The sequence below is a fragment of the Anomaloglossus baeobatrachus genome, chromosome 2 (assembly GCF_048569485.1).
Source record: "Anomaloglossus baeobatrachus isolate aAnoBae1 chromosome 2, aAnoBae1.hap1, whole genome shotgun sequence".
Taxonomy (NCBI): Eukaryota; Metazoa; Chordata; class Amphibia; order Anura; family Aromobatidae; genus Anomaloglossus; species Anomaloglossus baeobatrachus.
This window is the reverse complement of record NC_134354.1, coordinates 232,276,302-232,293,038: the sequence shown is the minus strand read 5'-3', so window position 1 is coordinate 232,293,038 and position 16,737 is coordinate 232,276,302. Positions and strand designations below refer to the sequence as shown.

Here is a 16,737-nt window from a genome sequence, read left to right as displayed (position 1 = left end):
GTCACGGAGCTCTGCTGTTGAGCTGTCAAAGAGCTAACAGACACTGGGAGAATGATAAGAGAGAGAGCGCGCCGCTCCATCTCATCATTCATTGCTTTCAATTGTATCGGCAACTGCGATGCCGATACCATTGAAAGTGCGATCCTCGGCAGGGGGAAGGCCGGTGATAGCGCGGGCACCAGGCCCCCCTGAGTAGCGGTGACTTGTCCTGCCACTGCGAGTGGCTTCCCCCCCAAGGCAGCCCAGGGCCCCGGTATTTGACCGGGTTTGATGGGTGCTGACGCCGAACCTGCCTCTGACTTTTCTAGCCAGAGTTGTAACCCTCCAACATGGTGACAGATTGTGGGTGGTAGTAGTGGTTGCCACAGTTTCAACCACCCACCCCACCTCCAGATAACACTGTGGGGGTTACAAGATAGGAGGCCGCGGATGGATGCATCAGATTAAGCATACTCAAGTTAGGGTCAACAATGCAGTCTATGAAATTATCATTTATTAAGTAAGAAAAAAACAAAAAAGCATTGGGCTTTGAGGAAAATCGCCGCTCCAATCTTTGGCCTTGGTTCTTCCATACAACATTGTGTGCCACAGGTGGGGGGGGGGGGGGTCTTGAGATTTCCAACTTGATCCACCTTAAACATAAAAAGAGAAGTCATTAAGTATATGAAAGTTTTGGGGGGTGGGGCATTATAGTTATAGGGGTTCAAAGCCAGCTCTACTCTCCTCTGGGCATTATGCGGTAAAAATTGCCAAACCACATAATGCCCAGAGTGGAGTAGCTGGCTTTGAATCCCTATAACTCCCCAGGGAAGCGTCCGCACGCAATAACCGTGAATACTACTAGCTCATCACTAATTCTTACCTTGTTTTTTGTTCTTGTGGCAGGTGCTTTAGCTTTTTTTGCTTTCTGGAAGGACAGTGATCCCTGGGCCACCTCTGTACTAATATCTAGGTGGAAAAGTATAGTAGTTATATTCTTGTACAGAGAATGCAGTATTATAAAAGTCATGGGGGGTGTTACAGCTGCGGCTAGAAACGTCAGAGGCACTCTATCTGTTTAGGGGGTGTTCAGAAGGGTCTCCCCTAGACACCCTAGCAATTTGGGGTGCCTCTGACGTTTCTTGCCGCAGCTGTAACCCCCCAAAAATGGTTATAGAGTGTAGGTGGTAGCAGTTGACCCATTTTGAACTCCCATAAGTCTGTAAGGTTACAAGATAGGAGGTCGCGGATGGTTGCATCAGATTCGGCGTACTCAAATTAGAGGAGGAATTCGTGGTTATTCGGTGTGGATGCTTCCCTGGGTAGTTATAGGGGTTCAAAGCCAGCTATACTCTCCTCTGGGCATTATGTGGTAAAAATTGCCATAACACATAATGCCCAGAGTGGAGTAGCTGGCTTTGAATCCCTATAACTCCCCAGGGAAGTGTCCGCACGCAATAACCGTGAATACTACTAGCTCATCACCAGTTCTTACCTTTTTTTTTGTTTTGTTTTTTTTCTTGTGGCAGGTGCTTTAGCTTTTTTTGCTTTCTGGAAGGACAGTGATCCCTGGGCCACCTCTGTACTAATATCTAGGTGAAAAAAGTATAGTAGTTATGTTCTTGTACAGAGAATGGAGTATTGTAAAAGTTTTGTTCTATACAAGTGCAAAATATAAAAAAAGTTTACACCATTTTCAGAAGGAAATTCGGATGTATTATGCAATGCATCCAAATTAGTTTTGCCAATTCATTAACATGAATGAGATCTAAACTTCGGATCAGAAATTCAGGAAAGGCTGCAGACAGGTAATGAGTACTGCCAACACTCAATGAAATAACTATGGAGCACCTTCACACCTTCAGCCAATGGCTACCTTGGTAAACAAGGAAGTGCAAATGCCGAAGCTAGAATGCTTGCGTTCCACCTTGTGTATTAGTGTTGGTTGGTTACCAAGGAAGCTATTGGCTGAAGGAGCTCCGCTGCCGTTGCATAGGGCAACGTTATCAAGTAAACCAGACACTGAAGGAGTGGCCTTGGTAACCGGGATGATTCAATGGGACACACAGCGGTTTCTGTGCATCTGTGCACTGGGGGTGTACATACACACAAGTCAATAATCTGTCATAACTGTTACAATTGTGGTTGACTTTCTGCAAGACTCAGACAAATAACGAGTATTTTACTACTTGCTCATCACTAGTTCTTGCCATGAGTAGCCCGTCTTTGTTTGCCTCTCTGGTGTGGATTCACCGTAGTGCAGACAGCAGTTTCAGTAATTTTTTTTCTCAAATTGTATCTAACACTATGGTGGCTTTCACTCACAGGGGATGATGATGGTCGAGCCTGCTCTGATGGCGGTGACACAAAAGGTAGTAGCAAGGAAGAAGGTGGGGACAGCGAAGCAAATGTTGACAGCGATGGAGGTGGCAATGACAAAGAAGATGGGGACGTTGATAAATGTAGCGACAAGGATGGACCTGGGGGCGACGATGGACCTGGGGGTGACAAAAATTCGAGGCGGTGACAAAAAAGGTGAAGAAGACCCGCAATGCCTGGATGTTAATGCATACATCCCTTTAGCACCTTTACCTGTAATTTGTGTAAAAATATTTAGAGACACTGCTTTTTTTAATATTATATACGGATAAGGCTGCACATCAAACTTAGATAATGGTATAATGCCTCAAGCATATGGACAAATATTGGAATATACAATGAAAAATGCTACTTGCTAATTTGAACATGTGAATAATGAATTGCATACCTGCCATGAATATTAGGAAAAAGGAGATATTTAGCAATCGCATTGATCAATGTAACTGAGCCCCAAGGCCTCGTCAAGGCATATCTCTATATTGGGGTCCCTAGCTCTGTGACCCTAACTGTGTGTCATCTCATTGCAATTAAAAACTGCTATGGGTGGAGAGGGGTAACTAAGGACTTTCTTATATAGGAGATGGAAAAAACATGGCCGAAAGGGGCGGAGCTGTGTTCACATTCAGAAAAAAACTACATATAACTGAATAGGATAACTGAAGTGAGCACTAATATATATATTATGAGTGCAAGCCAAAAATTACATACTATATACGGATAAGGCTGCACATCAAACTTAGATAATGGTATAATGCCTCAAGCATATGGACAAATATTGGAATATACAATGAAAAATGCTACTTGCTAATTTGAACATGTGAATAATGAATTGCATACCTGCCATGAATATTAGGAAAAAGGAGATATTTAGCAATCGCATTGATCAATGTAACTGAGCCCCAAGGCCTCGTCAAGGCATATCTCTATATTGGGGTCCCTAGCTCTGTGACCCTAACTGTGTGTCATCTCATTGCAATTAAAAACTGCTATGGGTGGAGAGGGGTAACTAAGGACTTTCTTATATAGGAGATGGAAAAAACATGGCCGAAAGGGGCGGAGCTGTGTTCACATTCAGAAAAAAACTACATATAACTGAATAGGATAACTGAAGTGAGCACTAATATATATATTATGAGTGCAAGCCACAAATTACATACTATATACGGATAAGGCTGCACATCAAACTTAGATAATGGTATAATGCCTCAAGCATATGGACAAATATTGGAATATACAATGAAAAATGCTACTTGCTAATTTGAACATGTGAATAATGAATTGCATACCTGCCATGAATATTAGGAAAAAGGAGATATTTAGCAATCGCATTGATCAATGTAACTGAGCCCCAAGGCCTCGTCAAGGCATATCTCTATATTGGGGTCCCTAGCTCTGTGACCCTAACTGTGTGTCATCTCATTGCAATTAAAAACTGCTATGGGTGGAGAGGGGTAACTAAGGACTTTCTTATATAGGAGATGGAAAAAACATGGCCGAAAGGGGCGGAGCTGTGTTCACATTCAGAAAAAAACTACATATAACTGAATAGGATAACTGAAGTGAGCACTAATATATATATTATGAGTGCAAGCCAAAAATTACATACTATATACGGATAAGGCTGCACATCAAACTTAGATAATGGTATAATGCCTCAAGCATATGGACAAATATTGGAATATACAATGAAAAATGCTACTTGCTAATTTGAACATGTGAATAATGAATTGCATACCTGCCATGAATATTAGGAAAAAGGAGATATTTAGCAATCGCATTGATCAATGTAACTGAGCCCCAAGGCCTCGTCAAGGCATATCTCTATATTGGGGTCCCTAGCTCTGTGACCCTAACTGTGTGTCATCTCATTGCAATTAAAAACTGCTATGGGTGGAGAGGGGTAACTAAGGACTTTCTTATATAGGAGATGGAAAAAACATGGCCGAAAGGGGCGGAGCTGTGTTCACATTCAGAAAAAAACTACATATAACTGAATAGGATAACTGAAGTGAGCACTAATATATATATTATGAGTGCAAGCCAAAAATTACATACTATATACGGATAAGGCTGCACATCAAACTTAGATAATGGTATAATGCCTCAAGCATATGGACAAATATTGGAATATACAATGAAAAATGCTACTTGCTAATTTGAACATGTGAATAATGAATTGCATACCTGCCATGAATATTAGGAAAAAGGAGATATTTAGCAATCGCATTGATCAATGTAACTGAGCCCCAAGGCCTCGTCAAGGCATATCTCTATATTGGGGTCCCTAGCTCTGTGACCCTAACTGTGTGTCATCTCATTGCAATTAAAAACTGCTATGGGTGGAGAGGGGTAACTAAGGACTTTCTTATATAGGAGATGGAAAAAACATGGCCGAAAGGGGCGGAGCTGTGTTCACATTCAGAAAAAAACTACATATAACTGAATAGGATAACTGAAGTGAGCACTAATATATATATTATGAGTGCAAGCCAAAAATTACATACTATATACGGATAAGGCTGCACATCAAACTTAGATAATGGTATAATGCCTCAAGCATATGGACAAATATTGGAATATACAATGAAAAATGCTACTTGCTAATTTGAACATGTGAATAATGAATTGCATACCTGCCATGAATATTAGGAAAAAGGAGATATTTAGCAATCGCATTGATCAATGTAACTGAGCCCCAAGGCCTCGTCAAGGCATATCTCTATATTGGGGTCCCTAGCTCTGTGACCCTAACTGTGTGTCATCTCATTGCAATTAAAAACTGCTATGGGTGGAGAGGGGTAACTAAGGACTTTCTTATATAGGAGATGGAAAAAACATGGCCGAAAGGGGCGGAGCTGTGTTCACATTCAGAAAAAAACTACATATAACTGAATAGGATAACTGAAGTGAGCACTAATATATATATTATGAGTGCAAGCCACAAATTACATACTATATACGGATAAGGCTGCACATCAAACTTAGATAATGGTATAATGCCTCAAGCATATGGACAAATATTGGAATATACAATGAAAAATGCTACTTGCTAATTTGAACATGTGAATAATGAATTGCATACCTGCCATGAATATTAGGAAAAAGGAGATATTTAGCAATCGCATTGATCAATGTAACTGAGCCCCAAGGCCTCGTCAAGGCATATCTCTATATTGGGGTCCCTAGCTCTGTGACCCTAACTGTGTGTCATCTCATTGCAATTAAAAACTGCTATGGGTGGAGAGGGGTAACTAAGGACTTTCTTATATAGGAGATGGAAAAAACATGGCCGAAAGGGGCGGAGCTGTGTTCACATTCAGAAAAAAACTACATATAACTGAATAGGATAACTGAAGTGAGCACTAATATATATATTATGAGTGCAAGCCAAAAATTACATACTATATACGGATAAGGCTGCACATCAAACTTAGATAATGGTATAATGCCTCAAGCATATGGACAAATATTGGAATATACAATGAAAAATGCTACTTGCTAATTTGAACATGTGAATAATGAATTGCATACCTGCCATGAATATTAGGAAAAAGGAGATATTTAGCAATCGCATTGATCAATGTAACTGAGCCCCAAGGCCTCGTCAAGGCATATCTCTATATTGGGGTCCCTAGCTCTGTGACCCTAACTGTGTGTCATCTCATTGCAATTAAAAACTGCTATGGGTGGAGAGGGGTAACTAAGGACTTTCTTATATAGGAGATGGAAAAAACATGGCCGAAAGGGGCGGAGCTGTGTTCACATTCAGAAAAAAACTACATATAACTGAATAGGATAACTGAAGTGAGCACTAATATATATATTATGAGTGCAAGCCAAAAATTACATACTATATACGGATAAGGCTGCACATCAAACTTAGATAATGGTATAATGCCTCAAGCATATGGACAAATATTGGAATATACAATGAAAAATGCTACTTGCTAATTTGAACATGTGAATAATGAATTGCATACCTGCCATGAATATTAGGAAAAAGGAGATATTTAGCAATCGCATTGATCAATGTAACTGAGCCCCAAGGCCTCGTCAAGGCATATCTCTATATTGGGGTCCCTAACTCTGTGACCCTAACTGTGTGTCATCTCATTGCAATTAAAAACTGCTATGGGTGGAGAGGGGTAACTAAGGACTTTCTTATATAGGAGATGGAAAAAACATGGCCGAAAGGGGCGGAGCTGTGTTCACATTCAGAAAAAAACTACATATAACTGAATAGGATAACTGAAGTGAGCACTAATATATATATTATGAGTGCAAGCCAAAAATTACATACTATATACGGATAAGGCTGCACATCAAACTTAGATAATGGTATAATGCCTCAAGCATATGGACAAATATTGGAATATACAATGAAAAATGCTACTTGCTAATTTGAACATGTGAATAATGAATTGCATACCTGCCATGAATATTAGGAAAAAGGAGATATTTAGCAATCGCATTGATCAATGTAACTGAGCCCCAAGGCCTCGTCAAGGCATATCTCTATATTGGGGTCCCTAGCTCTGTGACCCTAACTGTGTGTCATCTCATTGCAATTAAAAACTGCTATGGGTGGAGAGGGGTAACTAAGGACTTTCTTATATAGGAGATGGAAAAAACATGGCCGAAAGGGGCGGAGCTGTGTTCACATTCAGAAAAAAACTACATATAACTGAATAGGATAACTGAAGTGAGCACTAATATATATATTATGAGTGCAAGCCAAAAATTACATACTATAAACGGATAAGGCTGCACATCAAACTTAGATAATGGTATAATGCCTCAAGCATATGGACAAATATTGGAATATACAATGAAAAATGCTACTTGCTAATTTGAACATGTGAATAATGAATTGCATACCTGCCATGAATATTAGGAAAAAGGAGATATTTAGCAATCGCATTGATCAATGTAACTGAGCCCCAAGGCCTCGTCAAGGCATATCTCTATATTGGGGTCCCTAGCTCTGTGACCCTAACTGTGTGTCATCTCATTGCAATTAAAAACTGCTATGGGTGGAGAGGGGTAACTAAGGACTTTCTTATATAGGAGATGGAAAAAACATGGCCGAAAGGGGCGGAGCTGTGTTCACATTCAGAAAATAACTACATATAACTGAATAGGATAACTGAAGTGAGCACTAATGTAGGGTCACAGAGCTAGGGACCCCAATATAGAGATATGCCTTGACGAGGCCTTGGGGCTCAGTTACATTAATCAATGCGATTGCTAAATATCTCCTTTTTCCTAATATTCATGGCAGGTATGCAATTCATTATTCACATGTTCAAATTAGCAAGTAGCATTTTTCATTGTATATTCCAATATTTGTCCATATGCTTGAGGCATTATACCATTATCTAAGTTTGATGTGCAGCCTTATCCGTATATAGTATGTAATTTTTGGCTTGCACTCATAATATATATATTAGTGCTCACTTCAGTTATCCTATTCAGTTACTGCTTTTTTTAATGGCACAATTAATGAAGTGCCTTTTTTTCTATTTTTAAAGTAGGATATTTTTGGGATATATATTTTTTAATGCAATCGCTGAAGCCCTATTTCTATATGAGCACTCATTAAAGGCTTCTATTGCATATTGAGAAATCTTTGTCTTCTCATATCTGTAAAAAAAGAGAAACAATAACTGTGAAAACAAATTTGAAATCCGACAAAGACAAAAATAGAGTTGTGTTGCTTGCAAAAAGAAGTCAGAAATTGGAAAAAAAAACAAAAAAAAAACCAAACCCTCAAAGAATAAAGTTATGTTAAAACCAAGCACACCATTGTTTTTCTTGTGAAATTCTCAATATGTTTGATGTGTCACATGACCCCCTTCCCATTGAAAAAACTACTATAGGTATCTGAGATAATTTTGTAATGAATATTTGAGGCCAAATAGCCAATGCCCAGCCCCCAAAAATGTCAGCACAAGAACTTCGCTCCAGAAAGTCGTGGTAAAAGTACTCCGGATAGCTATAGATGTGCCCTACATACCCAGGGGCACCCCAAGATTAGGAGTGTTTTGACACGTATTTTCAGAAATCTGCAGCAAAATCTGCATGTCCATTGTAAAGCCAGCAAAGTCTATGAGAATTGAGAAGTGCTGTGCCCACGGTGCTTATTTTTCCCTTGCGTATTTGGGGCAGAAAAAAAGAAATCTGCACCAAATACGCAAGGGAAAAATACTCAACGTGGGCACAGCACTTCTGAATTCTCATAGACTTTGCTGGCTTCACAATGGACATCTGCGTCAAAATCCACGGCAAAATACGCAGCGTGGGCACAGTAGAAACAGTATGTACTGACACAAAATTACCACATATACCGATGCAAAAATACCCTATCCCGCCTTTGATGTGAATGTGTCTCAACCATTAATTGCCATACACAATCATAAGGATTTAGGGACATTTTTGGGATGTACCGAGCCGGCAGCAAAGGTGGCAGGCACCCCACAATTCATGGTTTGTAGAGGAGACCTCCACAAACAAATTAGGAGTGTTTTGTGTGGTATGTATCCTTTGGCTGGGGTCACACTCAGTTCCTTGCCTATTTCTCCTCCTATTTAGTGCACATCTAAAATATATGTATCTGAGACAGGGCCGGCTCCAGTTTTTTGTGGGCCCTGGACGAAAGAGTCTCAGTGGGCCCCATCCACACATAGACATGCACAGGTACATTCACATACAGGCATATATTTAAAGAGAAATTCACATATAAATAGACATAAATCTAGACACAGTCATATACACTGACATACATAGATACACATCATACACACACACACAGACACATTAGAGATATTTCTAATATTGGGAAGCCGGCAACAGCCTCATTCACATCCCCCACTTGTCTCCACCCAGCTCCTCCTGGGCATGTGTCTGTGCCACGCTGATTGGTGGCCGTCACTAACAGACATGGCCGCACATAGAGCACACTGACACTGCTGTATATACTGTACATCGTAAGAGAGGCTGGGGACATACACATTACTGGGGGGCATATATATTACTGAGGAAAGGGGTATATAGCAATGGGGGGGGCATACAGCTCCAGAGTGGGGCATACAGCTCTGGAGGGGGCAGTGGCTCTGGGGTGGGGGGGACAAACAGCTCTGAGGTGGGGGGTGACATGCAGCTCTGAGGGTATACAGCTCTGGGGTGGGGGGTGACATACAACTGTGGGGGAGTATAGAGCACTGGGGTGGGGGGACATACAGCTCTGAGGGGGTATACAGCACCGGGGTAGAGGGTACATACAACTCTGGGGGTATAGTAGTATGCAGCCCCCATATTCCTCCATATAGTGTTATGAAGCCCCCATAGTCCTCCATATAGTATTATGTTGCCCCCATGTAGTATTATGCAGCCCCCATATTGCACTATGCAGCCCCCATATGGCACTGAGCAGCCCCCATATAACACTATGCAACCCCCATATGGCACTATGCAACCCCCATATGGCACTATACAACCCCTATACAGCACTATGCAACCCCCATATAACATTAAGCAACCCCCATATAGCACAATGCAGACCCGGATAGCATAAGACACCCTCATGTAGTATACAGCCCCCATATAGCACAATACAGACCCATATAGCATTAGGTACCCTTATGTAGTATACAGCCCATATATAGCACAGTGCAGACTCAGATAGCATTAGGCATCCTTCATGTAGTATAAAGCCTGTATATAGCACAGTACAGACCCAGATAGCATTAGGCAACTTCATGTACAGTGCCTTGCGAAATCAACAAGTGAGACACAATTGTGAAGTTGAACGCAATTTATTGCTTATTTTAAACTTTTATAAAAAATAATAAACTGAAAATTGTGGCGTGCAATATTATTCGTCCCCTTTAAATTAATACTTTGTAATGCCACCTTTTGCTGCGGTTACAGCGGCAAGTCGCTTGGGGTATGTCTCTATCAGTTTTGCACATCAAGAGACTGAAGTTCTTGCCCATTCTTCCTTTGCAAACAGCTGGAGCTTAGTGAGGTTGGATGTAGAGCGTTTGTGAACAGCAGTTTTCAGCTCTTTCCACAGATTCTCAATTGGATTCAGGTCTTTGACTTGGCCATTCTAACACCTGGATATGTTTATTTGTGAACCATTCCATTGTAGATTTTGTTTTATGTTTGGGATCATTGTCTTGTTGAAAGACAAATCTCCATCCCAGTCTCAGGTCTTTTGCAGACTCTAACAGGTTTTCTTCAAGAACGGTCCTGTATTTGGCTCCATCCATATTCCCATCAATTTTAACCATCTTCCCTGTCCCTGCTGAAGAAAAGCAGCCACAAACTATGATGCTGCCACCACCATGTTTGGCAGTGGGGATGGCATTTTCAGGGTGATGAGCTGTGTTGCTTTTACACCAAACATATCGTTTGGCATTGTGCCAAAATAGTTCGATTTTGGTTTCATCTGACCAGAGCACCTTCTTCCACATGTTTGGTGTGTCTCCCAGGTGGCTTGTGGCAAACTTTAAATGACACTTTTTATGGATATCTTTGAGAAATGGCTTTCTTCTTGCCACTCTTCCATAAAGGCCAGATTTGTATAGTGTACGACTGATTGTTGTCCTATGGACAGACTCTTCCACCTCAGCTGTAGATCTCTGCAGTTCATCCAGAGTGATCATGGGACTCTTGGCTGCATCTCTGATCAGTCTTCTCCTTGTTTGAGATGAAATTATTGAGGGACAGCCTGGTCTTGGTAGATTTGCAGTGGTATGATAGTCCTTCCATTTCAATATAATCGCTTGCACAGTGTGTCTTGGGATGTGTCAGAGTTCCGGGATTTCCAGTTTTCTTTTGAAGGATCTTGCCCTTTGTTAACATGGAGTTTTCTGTTCTGTTGCCCTACTTCCTGTCCATCTGTTTAAAAGCCGCCCCTAAGCTTAGTCTAGTTGCCTGAGTATACTGCTTCCTGTGTACTCCTGCCCTGCTGCTCTCATCTCCTGATTGCTGTTTGGATCCAGTGGAAACACCTGACACCAGCTCTGGACTTCACCTCTCATCCAACTGTGCTCGGACTCTGTCTGTCGTCTCTGGTCGGCACTTCTGCCCGGTCCCTTCCGTTCATATCCACCCTAGGACTCACATCACGTACGGACATTTTTTGGACTATATCTGTTGCCCTTTTTGTGTCCCGGCTGCTGCGCATTTAGGCCTTCTGGGGTGATTGCCGGACAGCCCCTGTATAGGGGTTCGCTCCTGGTGGTCTCCCTGGGGGAGTCCGGTGTGTGGCCCCGGGAATTCCCCTTTGCTCTGAACCCAGCAGGTATTTACTGTGTTTATGTTCCACTGTGTATATACTGTTCTGTGTGCATATTGCGGTTACATATTACTGTGTATATTTTGTTCTGTTTACGTATTGCGGTTACTTATTATTGTGTATATTCTGTTCTGTGCACATATTACAGTTACATATTATAAAACGTCTTTTGCACCAAGAACTCGTCTCTGGTTGTCATTGCCCTAACGCAATCGAAATCCTCAGTACATACAATAGTATTACAGGATGTTTAAAGTATTGGAAATCTTTTTGTAGCCAAATCCGGCTTTAAACTTCTCCACAACAGTATTACGGACCTGCCTGTTATGTTCCTTGGTCTTCATGATGCTCGCTACACTTTAAACAGAACAGAGACTATCACAGAGCGGGTGCATTTATACGGAGACTAGATTACACACAGGTGGCTTATATTTATGATCATCAGTCATTTAGGACAACATTGGATCATTCAGAGATCCTCAATAAACTTCTGGAGTGAGTTTGCTGCACTGAAAGTAAAGTGGATGAATAATATTGCTCGCCCCAATTTTCAGTTTATTATTTTTTACAAAAGTTTAAAATAAGCAATAAATTTTGTTCAACTTCACAATTGTATCCCACTTGTTGTTGATTCTTCACCATAAAATTTAATTTTTTTATCTTTATGTTTGAAGCCTGAAATGTGGGAAAAGGTTTAAAAATTCAAGGGGGCCGAATACTTTCATAAGGCACTGTAGTATACAGCCCGAAAATCTCACAATGCAGACCCAGACAGCATTAGGCACCTTCATGTAGTATACAGCCCTCATAGTTGTCTGGCCACAGTGATTGAATATATACTCACTTTTCCTCGTTTCTCCACTGATTGGTCTCCTCAGCGCATCTATTGCGGTCGCTCGCTCTGACCTCACTGCAGGTGTGCAGTGTTGACGTCACCGAGCTCTGCTGCTGAGCTGTCAAAGAGCCGATAGACACAGCGGGAAAATGATAAGAGAGGGAGCGCGCCGCTCCATCTCATGATTCATTGCTTTCAATTCTATCGACAACTGCGATGGCCGATACAATTGAAAGTGCGATCCTCGGTGGGGGGAGGCCGGTAACAGCGCGGGCACCAGGCCCTCCTGAGTAGCGGTGACTTGTCCTGCCACTGCGAGTGGGCCCCTCGGCAGTACAGGGCCCCGGCATTTGACCGAGTTTGCCGGGTGCTGACGCCGGCGCTCAATACACATCAACTGATATGCTTCATCCAATAAGCATTCAAGTTTATACTGCCTGCACTTGGTAAATATGCATAAAAATGATGCTATGGTCAAAATACTCACTTCCCTAATACTTTCACTTGCTGTCGATTTAAAACCAGTGTGAAGGTTATTTTTTCAGCAGAGTTTTTCTGAAGCATGTGGATGAGGTTTGGTAAAATCTAATCTATTTTACTGCTATTAATATGCTGTGGATTTTCCCATACAAATCCTGATGATAAAATCAACCATGGGTGACCATGTTCTAAAGATATATGGGAAGGATATGACTCGGCATGTAATCTGCTGGAGATTTTTTTCTGCTCAATTTACCTTCCATGTAGACCAGGGGTCTCAACCATGCAGGCCACATGCAGCCCCACAGTCTTCTTCTTGCGACCCGCAGGCCCATGGACCCCGTGGTGATCGCGGCCGATACTGGGGGCTGCAGTAGTCAGCGCTTTTTGTCATGTGAATGAACTGCTGGTGCCACATACAGAAGCTCTTTGCAGTGCAAAACTATACCTAAGGCAGCCGTCGGCCAATCAGAGGCCAGCAGCTGACATAGTGATATGACGTCAAGCACTGGACTCTGATTGCCCAGCAGCTGCAATTGGTTTAGAGCAGCAGAGAACTCTGCACAGCGCCAGCAGTTAGTTCAAAAATGAAATAAAGAGCTGACTACTGAGGGCAGTGGCCTTGATCGTCACGGGGCCCATGTGCCTGCGGGTCGCAAGAAGCAGAAAAGAGGACACCGAGGCAATGGAGGACAGATAAGAAAATTTGTTTTATGTGTACAGTTAGGTCCAGAAATATTTGGACAGTGACACAATTTTCGCGAGTTGGGCTCTGCATGCCACCACATTGGATTTGAAATGAAACCTCTACAACAGAATTCAAGTGCAGATTGTAACGTTTAATTTGAAGGTTTGAACAAAAATATCTGATAGAAATTGTAGGAATTGTACACATTTCTTTACAAACACTCCACATTTTAGGAGGTCAAAAGTAATTGGACAAATAAACCAAACCCAAACAAAATATTTTTATTTTCAATATTTTGTTGCGAATCCTTTGGAGGCAATCACTGCCTTAAGTCTGGAACCCATGGACATCACCAAACGCTGGGTTTCCTCCTTCTTAATGCTTTGCCAGGCCTTTACAGCCGCAGCCTTCAGGTCTTGCTTGTTTGTGGGTCTTTCCGTCTTAAGTCTGGATTTGAGCAAGTGAAATGCATGCTCAATTGGGTTAAGATCTGGTGATTGACTTGGCCATTGCAGAATGTTCCACTTTTTTGCACTCATGAACTCCTGGGTAGCTTTGGCTGCATGCTTGGGGTCATTGTCCATCTGTACTATGAAGCGCCGTCCGATCAACTTTGCGGCATTTGGCTGAATCTGGGCTGAAAGTATATCCCGGTACACTTCAGAATTCATCCGGCTACTCTTGTCTGCTATGTCATCAATAAACACAAGTGACCCAGTGCCATTGAAAGCCATGCATGCCCATGCCATCACGTTGCCTCCACCATGTTTTACAGAGGATGTGGTGTGCCTTAGATCATGTGCCATTCCCTTTCTTCTCCAAACTTTTTTCTTCCCATCATTCTGGTACAGGTTGATCTTTGTCTCATCTGTCCATAGAATACTTTTCCAGAACTGAGCTGGCTTCATGAGGTGTTTTTCAGCAAATTTAACTCTGGCCTGTCTATTTTTGGAATTGATGAATGGTTTGCATCTAGATGTGAACCCTTTGTATTTACTTTCATGGAGTCTTCTCTTTACTGTTGACTTAGAGACAGATACACCTACTTCACTGAGAGTGTTCTGGACTTCAGTTGATGTTGTGAACGGGTTCTTCTTCACCAAAGAAAGTATGCAGCGATCATCCACCACTGTTGTCATCCGTGGACACCCAGGCCTTTTTGAGTTCCCAAGCTCACCAGTCAATTCCTTTTTTCTCAGAATGTACCCGACTGTTGATTTTGCTACTCCAAGCATGTCTGCTATCTCTCTGATGGATTTTTTCTTTTTTTTCAGCCTCAGGATGTTCTGCTTCACCTCAGTTGAGAGTTCCTTAGACCGCATGTTGTCTGGTTACAGCAACAGCTTCCAAATGCAAAACCACACACCTGTAATCAACCCCAGACCTTTTAACTACTTCATTGATTACAGGTTAACGAGGGAGACGCCTTCAGAGTTAATTGCAGCCCTTAGAGTCCCTTGTCCAATTACTTTTGGTCCCTTGAAAAAGAGGAGGCTATGCATTACAGAGCTATGATTCCTAAACCCTTTCTCCGATTTGGATGTGAAAACTCTCATATTGCAGCTGGGAGTGTGCACTTTCAGCCCATATTATATATATAATTGTATTTCTGAACATGTTTTTGTAAACAGCTAAAATAACAAAACTTGTGTCACTGTCCAAATATTTCTGGACCTAACTGTATATGAAGAACGGCATGAAAGGGAAATTACTACAGAATGGGACAGGATGGGGCACATTACTACCATTACTACAAGAAGGGGACAAGGATGGGCACATTACTTCAGGATGGGGACAAGGATGGGCACATTGCTACATGATGGGGACCAGAATGGGAACATTATACAAGATGGAGACCAGGATGGGCACATTACTACTGGATGGGGATCAGGATGGCACATTACAACAGGATGAGGACAAGGATGGAGCACATTACTACAAGAAGTGTACAAGGATGGGCACATTACTACAAGGAGACCAGGATGGGCACATTACTACAGGACGGGAACCAGGATGGGCACATTACTACAAGATGAGAACCAGGATGGGCACATTACTACAGGATGAGGACAAGGATGGGGCACATTACTACAAGGGTACAAGGATACAAGGATGGGCACATTACTACAGGATGTGGTCAAAAATGTGAACATTACTAGAGGATGGGGACCTGCATGGCAACATTACTACAATGGGACAAGGATGGGAACATTACTACAGGATGGGGACAAGGATGGGAACATTCTTACAGGATGGGGAAAAAGATGGGGCACATTATTACAGGATGAGGACCAGAATAGGGATATTACTACAAGATGAGGAGCAGGATGGGGACATTACTACAAGATGAGGACCCCATGGAAAATTGCCACAAGATGTTGGACAACATTAATATATGGTGCTAATTGTAAAACAATATTACTTACAAAAGGGGATAAAATGTAAAAAAAAAAAAAAGCAAAAAAAGTTTCTAAATAAATCATGGACATGTTTTTACAATTAAAAATGCTTTTCTATATATAAACTAAATGAAAACATTGCCATTATTAAACCCAGGAAACTGTTTTTTTTATGCTATTAACTGTTGATGTATAAAAATAGATGTCATACGAGTGACCAAAAAAAAATAAAATCATTTGGGGTTTTTCTGGATGAAGATTGTGTTTTTTTTTATATATATATGGTTTTGTGAATTTTTCCTAAGGATTATAAAGAAATATCCTTTCAGAATTGTGACCTTTGAAAAGGCTTCCAATATTGTGCTGTATAGTAGAAGGGAGCTCATTATCTGCCGTGTAACAGAACATCCCTTTATGATCTCCTCCATTTGCTGTGTACTGGGATTGAATACAGGGCTGTGTGATTCCTGACAGGAAGTTCAGAAACATGTCTTCCCCCACGAGTCCTGCTTTACCTCACATGTATGCAACTCGTTTACTGACGAATCTGCATAGATTAATTATTTCTACCTCAACAGATAAACTGAATAAACTCTGCGCTTTATCCCCTCGGGGCTCAATGCTGTGACTATAATCACGTTGCTGCCATGATAGCGCCGTGTAACAGCAGACG

The 16,737-nt window shown here is 41.6% G+C and overlaps 1 long non-coding RNA gene across 2 annotated transcripts; it reads right to left on the bottom strand.

The window, feature by feature from the left end:
• Window positions 1-476: 476 nt before the first annotated feature.
• LOC142289752 (uncharacterized) lies at window positions 477-16,690 on the bottom strand. 2 transcript variants are annotated; one of them, XR_012750150.1, is made up of 4 exons: window positions 16,580-16,690; window positions 1,475-1,571; window positions 863-948; window positions 477-632 (listed from the first exon to the last, which is right to left on the bottom strand). It is a non-coding gene; the product is annotated as an uncharacterized LOC142289752 (long non-coding RNA). The 2 variants fall into 2 exon arrangements; XR_012750149.1 differs by lacking the exon at window positions 16,580-16,690 and adding an exon at window positions 2,305-2,471.
• Window positions 16,691-16,737: the final 47 nt, after the last annotated feature.